This window comes from Notamacropus eugenii, chromosome 2 (genome assembly GCF_028372415.1).
Source record: "Notamacropus eugenii isolate mMacEug1 chromosome 2, mMacEug1.pri_v2, whole genome shotgun sequence".
NCBI classification, from domain to species: domain Eukaryota; kingdom Metazoa; phylum Chordata; class Mammalia; order Diprotodontia; family Macropodidae; genus Notamacropus; species Notamacropus eugenii.
Window position 1 is genome coordinate 448,237,934 of NC_092873.1, and position 17,050 is coordinate 448,254,983.

A 17,050-nucleotide genomic window follows, 5' to 3' on the forward strand; every position below is an offset into this window, starting at 1 on the left:
TAAACTATTTCATGAACGTTTTAAATGCTTGTTTCGAAGACCCTCAACTTCATTCTCATGGTGTGATTTGCTGTTATTTGTACTACATATTTTAAATATATTAAATATTAAATCCATTATCTTTCATTTTAAAAATGAATAAAGCTTTCTTAATAAGCAAAGGCTATTTCCAGATTTTAACTACTCCAGAAACCGAAGCCAGCTAACCTTCCTGATCTTTGCCTAGTGAACGCAATTCCAATAGGAGTCCTTATTAGCTGGAATTGTTACTGCATCAGCATGGAATATGATTCATTTTCAATGCTCCCATCAAAAACAGAAACCTGTTGAAGAATGTTTAGTGTAAAGATTCAAGAAAATGAGATTTTCATAATTATTTGTTTTTTTATTGTTAACAATCACTTCAATAAATTTCAAGAACAAGAGGTTTCATTTCTGTTATATGTGTGTGTGTGTGTGTGTGTGTGTGTGTGTAGTTTAAGATGTGTATACTTATACATACATACACAGTTTAGGAAGGCAACAAAACACCTCTAAATATCTTCCATTCTGTGCTAAAAAATTTCTAAGGTCAAAACATAATAGCCCAATATGAAGTTGATACCTGCCCTGCCCCATGCCCCCAAAGGAAAATAGTAATTGAGCACCTAACTGCCCTTAATGAATGCAAGCTATCTAATGAGAATATAGTAAATTCAGTGATACTGAAAGAACTGTGGGGTATGATCTCTGAACTTCTGTCAGTAAAATATAGAGACATAGGGAGAGGAAAATCTTATCACCTTTTCCCCTACAATATCTTGTGACTTCTTCCCTTTTTTCCTACTCACAAAACTACCACAGTTTAAGTCCTCATTATATTTATGTTCTGCTATCACAATAGCTTCTTGACTGGTTTTTCAGTTTCCAGGGTCTCCCCTCTCAATCTCACAACTGTCAAATTGTTGTCCCTGAAACACGAATCAGTACACAACTTGAAAATCCTCTCTGGTTTCCTTTTAATCCTCAGTGTGGTGGCATGTAAAACCTTCAATGTTGTGGATAAGTCTGACATTTTTAGTCCCATGCATACATCTCTGACATCCCATCTCTGACTTCAGTATCTTTTAGCCAGGTTGTTCTCAGATCTATTCCCTCCTAACCTCTGACAATTGGTAATACCTAGCTTTGCTGCAACACCCAGATCAGGTGCAAACCTTCTAAAGAAAGTCTTTATTCATCTTCTCTGTCTTCCCCATTATTAATATTTTCTTCCTCTTGAAATTCTTTTGCCTAACTTTTTATTTCATTTTCTGTGTGCCAAGTGGATCCTCCCATTAGAGTATATATCCCTTCAGGATTCTTTCACTTTGTCTTGGTATCCCCAGGGCTGAGCATCGGTGCTTTGCCAATATGAAATGCTTAATAAGTATTTGTTTAAATTGTAAAGTTCAAAGAAATGGTGGATAGGAAAAGGCTGCAGGGAAGACAGTGGAGGTGGAGCAGGGAATGGAAGGCTCTTAAGAACAAAGTTCTGAAATTACAAAAAAGCAAAAAAAACAACAACCCGTGTTCTGATGAGAGAGACATGAAAGAAAAAACCTCTATCTGAATTCTTCCTCAGTTACTTCCTAAGCTGCATGATCCTGTACAGCTTTCTCAACCTTAGTTTATTTGTCTATAAAATAGCACCAATGCTTAAACCTGCCTCACGGGATTGTTGTATCAAATGTAAAAGAGAATTTGTTAAAGTATTCTGCAAAACTCAAAGTACTGTATAAAGTCAGATATTTTTAAATATTAATAATAAAAATGAGGCAGACATAATTTTATAGAATTCTAATTTTTGGTCAGGTTCTTCAATTATGTGCAAATTATGTCTGTTTTCTTCAGGTACTGATCTTATTTTTTTCCCATCATCATTACACATAAGACTAATTCTTCTGCTAGATTACAGCATTTCAAATGTCTGAAGACAAATATTCTTATTTTATCCGAATTCTATCTTTTCTTTAAACTATTTCTTTCAGTGTTCCAAAGATCTCAGTTTGAGTCCTCAAATCTTCTTTGCCATCCTCAGTACAAGTTGAAATTTGTCAATAATTGTCTTAAACTGTGGTATCCTGAACAATACACTAGATATGGTTTACCCAGTATTAAATGTAATGGGATTTAAATACAAACTCTTTGTTCTGGATACTAGCCCTAATTTATATTGATTACTTTGGCTTCCATTTCACATATTTCACTCCTGTTGAGTGAAATAACTAAAATTCAAAAGTTTTGCTGATGTCTAGACCAATTCTTAATTCTAAAAAACTTAAAATATATTTGTGCATCTGGGAAATATTTCCATTGAAAGATGAACATCCCAAAGGCAGGGACTTCAAAGAGTTTATAACCATTATCCCTAACACTTTTCTCCCCTTTCCACACATTGCTTCTCCAAATGAGACAACAATCCTCCAAATCCAGCACTAAGAAATTCAAATTGATGCAGCAATAAAAAAGAAAAAAAAAACTCAAACCAATCTTTTATCAGGTTTAACAACAACCAGCCAAGCATCTATTAGAGAAAAAACACTCTCATGGACAAAATTCAGTCTCCACATGGATAATCCTTGACAGTGCCAGTGTAGCCAGCTTGTTAATTCAAGTTATTAACAAACAATACCTTTAAGTAGAGAAAATAAAACAAGTGCCTTACAGGAAAGTAGAAGTCCCTTTCTTACTCTGCTACATATTATTTATAGCTACTTTGGTTCATTAAAAAGAAAAAAAACTGCATTTCTTTGGACTTGATTCATCCTTGTATATTTTAGTTTCAGAACTCTTGGCAAACTCCTTTATCTAATCTTTTCTGTCAATTCTGCATTTCATGAAAAAAATCCTTCCTTCCACTTCTTCAACAATTAGTTATGGAACAAGGGGCAATCCATTTTCTCCTCTGTAACTTTTCTTGTATTTATTCAAATGATCATTCATTGTCCTTTACTGTTGAAGGCTGAAGGCTTTATATTATTTCAACCACTCATGTTGCCACCATGGTTTTTATTTTCCCACTTCAATAATTCTGTGATAAAAACAACTTTCTTGTCAGTTACTATTTTGTAAAGTTTTTCATTTAAATAGTCCTTTCCCTTTCCTACAGTTATGAGAGTACCTAAAACACTGGGGAAAATGTTATTTGCTCCCTTTCAAATATATATCTATATCTACATATTTATATATAGTTATCATTATCTTTATTATCCAACTTCTCTTTTCAATCTTTTGCAGTTTTTATACTACTCTAATCAAGATGTAAATAAATTATGATTTCATCTTTTTTCTCTAGCCTAAGTAACTCACCCAAATTTAGAGATTTTCAATTAATTGATTATTATTGCTGTTTGTTTTTTCACCATCTCCAGCTTACCCATGTTCATGCTATACAGTAGAAAGAGCTTTCAAGATTTGTAGTTAAAGAATCTGGATTCTAATCTTGGCTCATTTTCAGCAAGTCAATTAATTTCTTTAGTCTTGGCTTCCTTACCTGTAAAGTAAAGGGAGTAGCCTAGATGAAAATTCAGGTCCTTTCTAGCTTGATGTTTAGGGTCCTATGATACATTCAAGTGTTTTATACTGTTATTTGTAAGAACAGAACTGGTTTCATGATGGATTTCCTTATTGCTCCAAAATGATGAGATGCAAAGAGATTAATGAAATGTACTGACCCATCCTGGGTTACTACTTATGCTTTGCAATCAGATTACTCAACTTAGTGTATCTAGGAAGGAAGGAAGGTAAAACAAGCATTTATTAGGCATCTATTATGTTCCAAACACTGCGATAATCACTTTATAAATATCTCATTTGATTGTCACTACTATTCTGGGATTATCACAACTAGTTCACAACCTCTCTTTATTCTGGACACTGTGGCTCACCTAATGTAGATTAAGTATGAATTGTTTTTCTTGGCAACTATAGTACAGTGTAGATTCCTAGTGACCTTATAGTTCACTAAGACTCTCAGATTGTTTCCCCATAAAGTTCTATCTAGCTATGCCTTCAATATTTTTTCATTTGTGAGAGTGATTATGTCAGTACAGATATAGAATATAATATTTAGACTTATTGAATTTCATTTTATTAGCAGTATGGAGTTATGAAGAACATTGGAATTTCCTCTATCTTGAAGAATTTAGGGATCTACTATAAATTATTTCACAATATCATATTTAAATAGTTTTTTTCTACATCTTTTAATCAGGAAAAATTATCTTTTGTGAACTTTATAAACCTCTCCCTAATAATAGTAAAATCATAATGATACTATTTGTCATTACTATGTGTCATTACTATGGAATGATGTTTTAATGGCAACAATGGTGCCAAAATAAACATTGTGAAAATATCTTATGACTATAAAGCCACGTAAGTGCCATGGAGTGGTAGAGTTGATAGAGCAATGAACTGGAATTAGAAAGAAGAATTCAAATCCTGCTTCCAGCACTTGATATGTGCCATGTATTATGCTAAGTTTGGGGAACATATAATCATTCAAAGATGGTCTCTGCCCTCACGGAGCTAACAATCTAATGGGTAAGACAACAAGCTAATAAATATGTATACAAATGAGATATATACATGAAAAACAAGAACTAATTAAAGGAGGGAATGCACTAGAGTGAAGTGGTATTGGGAATCCATCTCTAATCAGACTACTCTAGTTTTCTCCTTTATAAGTTGGGTAACTCAGAACTCTAATGGAAAGGTGGAAGAGCACAGGCTTGATGCTTTAGGGCCAGAATTCTCCTAGATTGGATTCTGTTTACATTCTAGATGGAAGTAAAGTCTCCTCTTTGGTCTGGCTAGAGATGGATTCCTTTGTCAGATTGCTGGAGAGAGCTGAGATTCATGATCAAGCCAAGTTTTCAGCAGAAGGAGCTAAAGATTCTTAGACCACTTCCTCATTTAAATCTTCACCTCCTCATTTAAATGTTCACCAGCCAGGGTTGATTTCTTCCTTTAGCTACATTCCCTTAAAAAGAAATATTCAAGGCATTCACTGTCTCTGTTAGGTGTCTTTGGTTAACAAAGAGAAACTATGGGTCATCAATTTATTATCAGATAGTATAATTAACAGATTGATTATTAATTACCCAGAAACTGTCTCTCAGAGTTTTCATTCATCTCAGAAATATGGAGTCATTGAATGGGAAGAGTTTATAAGCCAGGGTCTCCAGGAAGATACTGGTGCACTAGATGGAAATTGGGAAGTTTAGAATGGATAAGAGATGGGTTGAGAAGAAGCAAGAAAATGAGTTCTCTTTGGAATGTATCTATAGAATCTATTGGGATGAAATGAGAAATAAGTTTTAAGATCCCTGAGGGCAGGGACATTTTTCATTCTTTTGTCTTTATATGCTTAGCCCTTAATACCATGTCTTAAATTAAAACGCTCAATAAATTCTTACTGGATTAGATTGGATTAATGTTAGTTAATTTTAGATAATAATAAGCTTATATTATATAGGAGGAGATATGGGAGACTTGAAGAGTCCTAAAATATGGGCACTAGGAATGAAGTACTGAGGCTGTAAATTTCTGTTCAAGTGAAAAAAAGTCAGGCTAAAAACCATAAAATTCAACTATATTTCCAAGATCTTGTTTCTGAGACCTACATCTTCTATATTTGCCTAGACTGGCTCTCTTTTACGCCATTCACCTTGCCTAAGGAAAATGAACAATTTTAGACTAATTCTCATGTACAGCATAAATAATGTTAGGATAAAGAATTTTAAAAGTTAGGATTTTCTCAGAACTTTGGGAGTGGAGAATGGGTGATGCAAAATGAAAAATAAAAAAGAAATAGATTTAGGGAAGTTTGGGAATACAAGAACTACTAGGTATTAATCACCCTGTGTGACCAATATATGTTGAGTCAGATTAATTTAGCATGGTTACAGTTCACTACATGAACTACATGAGACCATTAAGGGCAATTAAGTTTGCTTACCAAATCAAAGACAACTTTACATTTGGTACATAGGTTACTCTGCATCCTAATCCTGTATGGATTGTGGGAGCAAGAACCTACAAATTGAAACATAGGTTTGAAGGCTAATAGAAATCAAGGAAGGCTTCATGGAGGAATTTTTCTGGATTTTTCTTTTAAGGAAGCAAAGGATTTCAATAGGAAAATCTGATGTGAGATTCTCATTTTCTAATTTCTTTTCTTCTTTTGACTAGCACTCTTTCTAAGAATTAAAGAAGACAAAAATACAACACTGGGAAGGAATCGATAGATAGAATAAAGAATCTTCAACTCCTAAGCATTATTTTCTCCTTCCTACAATCATTTTACTTTCTTCTTGACTCATTAGATTGTTAGCCTCTCCAGAACAAGGTCTGTTTTTATCTCTCTTTTTTTTACCCCTAGTAGTTAACATAGTTTTTATCATCTAGTAAGCACTTAGGGGAAGTACTGGGAGGGCAGTCAGAAAATCTGAGTTCAAACCTCTCCTCAGACACTTATTAGTTGTGTGACCCTGGAAAAGTCGCTTAATTCTCTTTACCTCAGTTTCCTAATCTATAAAATGGGCTGGAAAAGAAAATGGTAAAGCACTCCAGCATTTTTGCCAAGAAATCCATAAATAGGGTCTCTAATAGTTGGACACAACTGAGACAATGGAACAATAGGCTCTTAATATATGTTCATTGGCTGACTGATTTCCTGACTCACAGGAAGCCTACTCTTTCTTTCTTGGTTTGGCCAATCAGTGTCACAACATTGACCGCATTCTAAATCCCTCCCCTTCCACCTTTCCATTAGTTTTAAAAATACAGATGTGACAATTTTGGCAAATGCACTGTCGCATACAATTCTAAAAGGATGTGATTTATCTGATGGAGATACAACTGTTTCAGAGTACCCTACCATCTTTTATCATAGGTGAAGTGTTGATTTTTATTCCTGCCTGGTCTACATAGGAAGTATTTCAAAGGAACTCTGAATGCTATTTTTTTTTTAATTCTGTTCAATGGCAGGGAGCAGGGAGACTTCCATACTCAGACACTTGTTTATTTATTTCAGTCACTAAGTCCCATACTACCAGGTATGAACCACATTTAAGCCCCCAAGGCTGAATTGTGCTGTGCAGTTTAGAAACCCAAGATATTAAAAATGTTTCTAGTCAGCCACACAATTTTTCTTCTCTCCAAAGATATGAGTGTCCCATGATGTCCCACTGACAAGTCAGTATCACGGAGCCAAGTTGTCACTAGAATAAGCTTCCAGTGGGTAGTTCTAATTTGCTTGAGGAGACAGGGGAAAAATCCATAGCAGAAACTCCCTGCTGAGACTTACAGCTCTTATTTCTTATCTCTGGGCATATGTAGAAATCGGTTTGCAGCCATGTCATAAATGTGTGCCAGACATTAACAATAACTCTAAAGCATTTTTTTATAATTTGCACCAAAGGATGTGGTGGCTAGAAAGCCAGTGTCAAAGACAGAAAGATCTCCATTCAAAATCCACTTCTGACACATGTACTGGCTATCATGACCCCAGAAAGGCCACTTAACCTCTTGATAATTCTTTTTTTTTTTCCTCCAAATTTATTTGTTTTCAATTTTCAGCAATCAATTCCATAACTTTTAAATTTTCTCTCCTCCTTTCATGCTTCCTCCTCAAGATAGTATGCGATCTTATATATCTTCTACCCATACAGTCTTATTAAACACATTTTCACATTAGTCATGTTGCATAGAAGAATTGAAACGAATGAGAGAGAGGGCTTAATTATTGGAAGAAGGTTTGTGTGCCAGATGAGAGACTCTGGGAAGCTGCTCAGCAGATGTTTGTGCTTCCCACTCTGGTAACTATGGTCAGACAATTGGACCTGTCTGTGAAATTATGGTGTATGAATTGATTATGGTTAGACAGAGGAAGCCATGTCTGTTGATCTTTGATTTCTCTGTATTTTCTCTGAAGTTCTGACTTTTCCCTCTGAACTAATGTAATTGGGGGTAGAAGATGGCACAGGAGCAGGACAAACCTACTCTAGCTCTCCCCCCGTAACCCATAAAGAACCTGTAAAAATGACTCTTAACAAATTCTAGAGTACCAGAAGCCACAAAATGACAGAGTGAAATGGATTTCCAGCCCAAGACAGCCAGGAAGGCCAACAGGAAGGGTCTATCACACCAAACTGGGAGCAGAACACAGCCCAGCCTGGGTCATTAGCAGTGACAGGACTGGAGCAGACTTCAGGGTGAAGAATCATGGATAGAAGCTGAGGTTCCCAGATTTTTCAGCCCACAAATGCCAAAGATAGCTTCAGAGGTCAATATGAAATCTGTCTTACCTGGGTGAGAGGGGGCCCCCATCCAGCCCTAGTCCTAGACCTAGGGCAATGGTTGTCACTGTAGTAGCAGCATCCACTTTTGTAGCCCTGAGCCTAAACACCCTGAGGGAATAGAGCAGCTGATGTGGGTGTCAGTCCAGAGTAGCAGTCCTAGTGTGAGGAAGGGGGCTGGCATGGTAGAGATGGTGGTGGCTATGGAGAGGGAACACTACTTGCAGTTCCAGGGCAGAAAAGAGTGTTTGTGGTTGCTCAGAAATCACAGCATAGACCAAAAGGGGAGTAACCTTCTCTCCCTTGATTCTACTATCTTGGAGGAACTGAGAATATACAGATCCCTAGAGATATCTCAGAGAACAGCTGCACAAAACCTCTGAAGCCTAGGGCAGTATACACTCAACTTGACAAAGGACTCAAAAGTCAAGTAACTGACTGGAAAAATACCCAAAAAAAGGGGGAAAATAAGACTATAGAAGGTTACTTTCTGGGTGAAAAAGTATTTTCTTCCATCTTTTCAGATGAGGAAGAACAAAGCATGCCATCAGGGGAAGACATAAATGACAAGATTTCTACATGCAAAGCCTCCAAAAAAAAAAGTGCAATGATCTCTCACCACAGAAGAACTCAAAAAGGATTATGAAAATCAAGTAAGAGAGGTGGAGGAAAAATTGGGAAGACAAATGACAGTGATGCAAGGAAATCATGAAAAGCAAGTTAACAGCTTGCTAAAGGAGACTCAAAGAAATGGTGAAGAAAATAACACCTTTTAAAATAGACTAACTCAAATAGCAAAAGAGGTCCAAAAAGCCAATGAGGAGAAGAATGCCTTAAAAAGCAAAGCTGGCCAAATGTCAAAGGAGATTCAAAAGATCACTAAAGAAAATAGTTCTTTAAAAATTAGAATGGAGTAGATGAAAACTAATGACTTTATGAGAAACCAAGCAATTACAAAACAAAACCATAAGAATGTAAAATAGAAGACAATGTGAAATATCTCATTGGAAAGACAACTGATCTAGAAAATAAATCAAGGAGAGATAATTCAAAAATTATTGGTTAACCTGAAAACCATGATCACAAAAAGAGCCTAGACATCATCTTCCATCAAAGAAAACTGTCCTAATATTCTAGAACTAAAGGGTAAAATAGAAATGGAAAGAATTCACTGATTACCTCCTGAAAGAGATCCCAAAAAGAAAACTCCTAGGAATATTGTAGCCAAATTCCAGAGTTCCCAGGTCAAGGAGAAAATATTGCAAACTGCCAGAAAGATACAATTGAAGTACTGTGGAAATGCAATCAGGATAACACAGGATTTAGCAGCTTCTACACTAAGGTATTGAAAGACTTAGAATAGATATTCCAGAGGTCAAAGGAGATAGGATTAAAATCAAGAATCAGTTACCCAGCAAAACTGAGTACAATACTTCAGGGGGAAAAAATGGAATTTCAGTGAAATAGAGGACTTCCATATTCTTGATAAAAAGACCAGAGCTGAACAAAAATTTGACTTTCAAATAAAAGCATCAAGAGAGGCAAGAAAAGGTAAATAGGAAAGAGAAGCCTTAAGAAACTCATTAAAGTTGAACTGTTTATGTTCCTCCATGTTCCTTATTTGTAATTCATGAGACCTTTTTCAGTATTAGGGTAGTTAGAAGGAATACACACACACACACACACACACACACACGTAAATATGTACATGTGGGTGTACATACATGTATGCATACAAACACATATGTATGTGTATAGGTGTGTATTGGTATGCATGTATGTATATTTACGTGGGTATAGGCGTATATGTATGTGTATATACGTAGACAGAGGGCACAGGGTGAGCTGAATATGAAGGAAGAATACCTAAAGGAAAAAAAATTTACAGTTGAATGAAATATACTAGGAGTAAGAGAATGGGAGAGGTATATTGTTGCAAATCATCTCACATAAAAGAGGGAAGAAAGAGCTTTTATAATGGAGGAGGAGAAGAAGGGGGAGATGAATGGAAATAACTGAACCTTGCTGTCATGGAATGTGGCTTAAGGAGGAAGGACACACACTCAATTGGATATGGAAATCTATTTTACCCTGCCAGAAGGCAAGGGGGAAAGGGATAGGAGAGGGAAGATAATACAAGGGACAGCAAATTAGGGAAAGGGATAACAAGAAACAAACACTGTTGTAGGAGGATAAGTCATGGGAGAGAATGGAATAAATTGAGGCCAGGATGGGACAGAGGGAAATGCGGTTACTCTTTTACAACATAACTATTATGGAACTGCTTTGCATTGTTACATATGTATGACCTACATGGAATTGCTTGTTTTCTTAATACGAATGGGTGGAGAGAGAGGGAGAGAATACGGAACTCAGAACTTTAATAATGAATGTTAAAAATTATTTTAGCAAGCAAATGGAAATTAAGATAAACAGGTAGTGGAGTATAGAAATCTACTTTGCTCTACAGGAAAATAGAGGGGAAGGGGGATAGAGGAAGGGTGAGTGGTGGAAAGGAGGTCAGATTGGAAGAAGGGGTGAATGGGGTGCATGTTGTCCTGGGATGCAGGGTGGGGAGAGATGGGGAGAAAATTTTGAATTCAAATTCTTGTGAAAGTGAATGTGGAGAACTGAAAAATAAATTATATATATTTTTGAAAAAGTATTAACTCTTCAAAAAAAAATCATGAGCATGAGTAAAACAAAAGAAAAGCAAATATAACAAAAGAGAAAGTAGTCTGCTTCATTCTGTTTTCTGAGCCTATATTTCTTTCTCTGGATGTGGATGGCATTTTGCATCATGGATCTTTTGAAACTGTTTTAGGTCCTTGCATTGCTGTGAGGGACTAAATCTATCAAAAACATTCTAAGCTTATTGTGGGTGTTATTGTGCATGACATTCTCCTGGCTCTGCTCACTTCACTCAATATCACTTCATATAAGTCTATTCAAGTGTTTCTGAAGTCTGCTTGCTCACCATTTCATATAGCATGATAGTATTCCACTACATTCATATACCACAACTTGCTCAGCCATTCCCCAATTGGTGGGCATTCCCTTGGTTTCTAGTTCTTGTCCATAACAAAAAGAGCTGCTATAAATATTTTTGTACATGTGGGTCTTTTTCCCATTTTTATTATTTTTGGGGGATACAACCCTAGAAGAAGTATTGCTGGGTCAAAGGATATGCATATTTTTATGACCTTTTGGGCATAGTTCCAAGTTGCTCTCCAGAATCGTTGGATCAGTTCACAGCTCCACCAACAATGAATCAGTGTTCCAATTTTCCCACATCTTCTCCAGCATTTATCATTTTCCTATTTGGTAATGTTAGTCAATCTGATAGGTGTCATGCATTACCTCAGAAATGTTTTGATTTGCATAATCAATAGTAATTTAAAGCATTTTTTCACTTGCCTATAAACAGCTATAATTTCTCCCTCTGAAAACTGCTTGTTCATATCCTTTGACCATTTATCAATTGGGGAATGTCTTGTATGCTTGTAAATTTGACTCAGTTCTCTATATATTTTAGAAATGAGCCTTTTATCATATATATTACTTAAAAATTCTCTTCTAGCTTTCTGCTTCCTCCCAATCATGTTTGAATTGGCTTTATTTTTGCAAAAAACTTTTCATTTAATGTAACCAAAATTATCCATTTTGCATTTCATAATGTTCTCTATCTCTTGTTCAGTCATAAATTTTTCCATTTTCCATTAATCTGTGAAATAAACTATTCCTTGCTCCCCTAATGTGTTTATACTCTCAGCTTTTTTACCTAGATCATGCACCCATTTGGATTTTATTCTTAAATACAGTGTCAAGCATTGGTCTGTTTCTGCCACAGTATTTTCCAGTTTTCCCAGCAGTTTTGTCAATGAGTTCTTATCCCAGAAACCGGGGTCCTTGGGGTTATCAAACTGTAGACTGTTATAGTCATTCACTATGGTGTCATGTATACTCAACCTATTTCATTGATCTTCCCCTCTATTTTTTAGCCAGTACCCAGTAGTTTTGATGATTGCTGCTTTACAATGCAATTTAAGATCTCATGTGGCTAGACCACCTCTTCTAGCATTTCTTTTCATTAATTCCCTTGATATTCTGGACATTTTGTTCTTCCAGATGAATTTTGATATTATTTTTTTCTATATCGATAAAACAGTTTTTTTGGTAGTTTGATGTTACACTGAATGAGTAAATTAATTTAGATAGAATTATCATTTTATTATATTAGCTTGGATTACCAAACAGCAACTGGTCTTTTCCCAATTATTTAGTTCTGTCTTTATTTGTGCAAAAAGTGTTTTGTAATTGTGTTCATGTAGTTCCTGGGTTTTTTTTTGACAGATTGACTCCCAAATATGTTGTAGTGTCTACAGTAACTTTAAATGGGATTTCTCTTTCTGTCTCTTGCTATTGGACATTTTTAGTAACATATAGAGATGCAGATGATTTGTGTGTGCTTATTTTGTATCCTGCAACTTTGCTAAAGTTATTTATTATTTCAAGTAACTTTTTCATGATTCTCTAGGATTCTATAAGTATATCATCATATCATCCCGCAATGAGAAATAACTTAGTTTCTTTTTTGTTATTCTAATCCCATCAAGTTTTTTCTTCTCTTATTGCTAAAGCTAACATTCCTGGTACGGTATTGAAAAACAGTGGTGATAATAGACATCCTTGTTTCACACCTGATCTTATTGGAAATGCATCTATTTTGTCCCTGTTATACATAATACTTTCTGATGGTTTTAGGTAGATACTACTTATTTTAAGGAAGGCTCCATTTATTCCTATCCTCTCCAGTGTTTTCAATAGAAATGGGTATTGTATTTCGCCAAAAGCTTTTTTTGCATCTATTGAGATAATTATATGGTTTGTGTTAGTTTTGTTGTTGTGATCAATTATGCTGATAGTTTTCCTAATATTGAAACATCCCTACATTCCTGGTATAAATCCTACCTGATCACAGCATATTATTCTGATGATAAGTTGCTGTAATCTTTTTGCTAACGCCTTACTTAAAATTGTTACTCCTATATTCATTAGGAAAATTCATCTATAATTTTCTTTCTCTGTATTGACTCTTCCCAGTTTCGGTATCAGCACCATATTTGTATCATAAAAAGAATTTGGTAGGACGCTGTCTTCATCAGTTTTCCCAAATAGTTCATATAGTATTGGAATTAACTGTTCTTTAAACGTTTGATAAAATTCTCTTAAAAAATCTGTTTGGACCTGGAGATATTTTTCCTAAGGAGTTCATTGATGGCTTATCCAATTTCTTTTCCTGAGATGAAGTTATTTAAGTATTTTATTTCCTCTTCTGTTAATCTGGGCAGTTTTTGTTTTTGTAAGGATTCAGCCATTTCACTAAGATTGTCAAATTTATGGACATACGGTTGACCAAAATAATTTCTAATTATTGTTTTAATTTTTCCTTCATTGGAGGTGAATTCACCCTTTTCATTTTGATACTAGTAATTTGGTTTTCTTCTCTCTCTTTTTTTTAAATCAGATGGTCCAAAGTTTTATTTATTTTTTTATAAAACTTGATCTTAGTTTTATTTATTAGTGCAATAGTTTTCTTAATTTCAATTTTGTTAATCTCTCCTTTGGTAATTTGGCATTTAAATTGTATCTCTTCTTTCTCTGTTTTATTCTCATAAGCATTCAGAAATGTAAAACTTTCCCTAAGAACTGCTTTTGCTGTATCCCACAAGTTTTGGTAAGTTGTCTCATTATTATCATTCTCTTGAAAGGAGTTATTGATTGTTTCTATGATTTATTGTTTGACCCATCCATTCTTTAGGATTAGCTTAATTAACTTCCAATTAATTTTTATCTTTCCATAGCCCTTTGTTACACAGGATTTTTATTGCATTGTGATCTGAAAAAGGATGCGTTGACTACTTATGCCTTTTTGCACTGGGTGGTGAGTTTTTTATGCCCTAGTACACTATCAATTTTTTGTGTATGTGCCATGTGTCACTGAGAAAAAGGCATATTCTTTCTATCCCCATTCAGTTTTCTGCAGAGGTCTATCATATCTACCTTTTCCAGAATTCTGTTCACTTCCTTAACTTCTTTCTTGTTTATTTTCAGGTTAGATTTACCAAGTTTATAGACAGGGAAATTGAGATCCTCCACTAGTATAGTCTATTTCTTCCTGTAACTCCCTTAACTTCTCCTTCAAGAATCTGCATACTATACCACTTGGTGCATATATGTTTAGTAATGATATTACTTCATTGTCTATGATTCCTTTTAGCAGTATATAATTTCCTTCCTTATCTCTTTTGATTAGATCTGTTTTTGTTTTTGCTTTGTCTGAAATTAGAATTGCTACCCCTGCTTTTTATACTTCAGCTGAAGCAGAATATATTCTGCTCCAGTCTTTTGCTTTTACCTTGTGTGTATCCCCGTTTCAAATGTGTTTTTTCTTAAAATATATATATATATAAACATATATACACACACATATACATGTGTGTGTCTGTATACACACACCCATCTATCTATTTACCTGTCTGTCTATCTATCTATCTATCTATCTATCTATCTATCTATCTATCTATCTATCTATATCCCTTTTGAATGTTGTAATAAATATACACTTCTCAAGATTAACAAGTATCACCTTCCCATATAGGGATGCAAATGGTTTACCCATATTAAATAACAAATTTATTTATTTTCTTTTTTCCACCTGTTTACCTTTTTACACTTCTCTTGAGTTTTATATTTGAAGATCAGATTTCTATTGAACTCTGGTCTTTTCAACAGGAATGTCTGGAAATCCCTTATTTCATTGAATGTCCCTCTCCTTGCATGAAAGATTATGTTCAATTTTGCTGGTTGATTGTTGTACAAACTCCTTTGCTTTATGGAGTATCATATGCCAATCCCTAATCTTTTAATGTAGAAGTTGTAAGATTCTGTGTGATCCTGACTATAGTTCATTGATATTTGAATTGTTTTTTTCTAGATGCTTGCAGTATTTTCTCCTTGACCTGATTATTCTGGAATTTGACAACTATATTCTTGGTGTTTTCCATTTGGGATCTCTTTCAGATGGTCATTGATGGATTCTTTTGATGACTACTTTGCCCTATGGATCTAGAATGTCTGGGCAGTTTTTCTGAATGATTTCTTGGAAGATACTGTCTAGACTTTTTGTTTCATCATGGCTTTCCAATAGACCAATAATTCTTAGATTTTCTCTCCTAGATCTCTTTTCCAGGTCAGTTGTTTTTTCCAATGAGATAGTTTATATTTTCTTCTATTTTTTCATTCTTTACATTTTCTTGGATTGATTCTGGATGCATCACAGAGTCATTAGTTTCTACTTACCCAACTTTTATTTTCAACAAGTTGTTTTCTCCAGTTAGCCTTTGTACCTCTGTTTTTTTTTAATTTTTTTATTTTTTTTATTTTTTAATGTTTAACAATCACTACTATACAATTGTGATTTTATCCCCCCACCTACCCCCCACTCCCCCCTTCCCTCCCCATGACTGCATACAATTCTTTATAGATTCTACATATACTTTCCTATTGAGTATATTTTCACTATAGTCATGCTATGTAGTCAGACTAAGATAAATGAAAGAAATCGTATAACAAATCAGAACATGATACACAAACACATACACATACACAAACATGATCTGTTACATTATGTGAGTGACTTCCATATTTCTCTCTCTGAGTGTGGAAGGCATTTTGCCTTGAGAACCACCATTGGGATTTTTTTTTTTTTTGTAAGAAGTTCTTGTGTTATTACAAAAATCTAAGTCTACCAGAAAAAACTCTCACACACTGTGGTCGTTGCTGTGCATAAAGTTCTCCTGGTTCTGCTCCTTTCACTCAGCATCAGGTCATATAAGTCCTTCCAGGCCTCTCTGAAGTCTTCTTGTTCATCATTTCTTATGGCACAATAGTACTCCATTACATTCATATACCATAATTTATTCAGCCATTCCCCAATTGATGGACATCCCCTTGACTTCCAGTTTTTGGCAACTACATAGAGTGCTGCTATAAATATTTTTGTACATGTGGGACCCTTTCCCATTTTTATGATCTCTTGGGGATATAGTCCTAGTAGCGATATTGCTGGGTCAAAGGGTATGCACATTTTTGTAGCCCTTTGGGCATAGTTCCAAATTGCTCTCCAGAATGGTTGGATGCGCTCGCAGCTGCACCAACAATGAAATAGTGTTCCAACTCTCCCACATCCTCTCCAGCATTTATCATTTTCTTGTTCTGTCATGGTTGCCAATCTTATAGGTGTGATGTGTGTACCTCTGTTTTTAAGGAGTTATTTTCTCCAGTTAGGTTTTGAATCTCCTTAAGCATTTGGCCAATTTTACTTTTTAAGGAGCTGATTGTATTTTTAAAATCATTAGTCATTTTTTCTTCTACCTATTTAATTTGGGTTTTAAAATCCTTCTTGAGATCTTCTAAGAGTGCTCTTTGGACTTGAGACCAATTCATATTCCCTTTTGAGATTTCAGGTGAGGGTACAGTGTCAATACTGTCCTCTTCTGAATCCTTATTTTGTTCTTCCCTGTCCCCATATTAACATTTTATGGTCTTTGCTTTTCTAATTTGTTTCTTACCCATAGTGATTGCCTTTTTCCTGTCTTTCAAAGTGGATCTCTGCTTCTTCAGCACAGGGGATTTTGCCTTATGTTTACTGTGCTGGGAGCTAG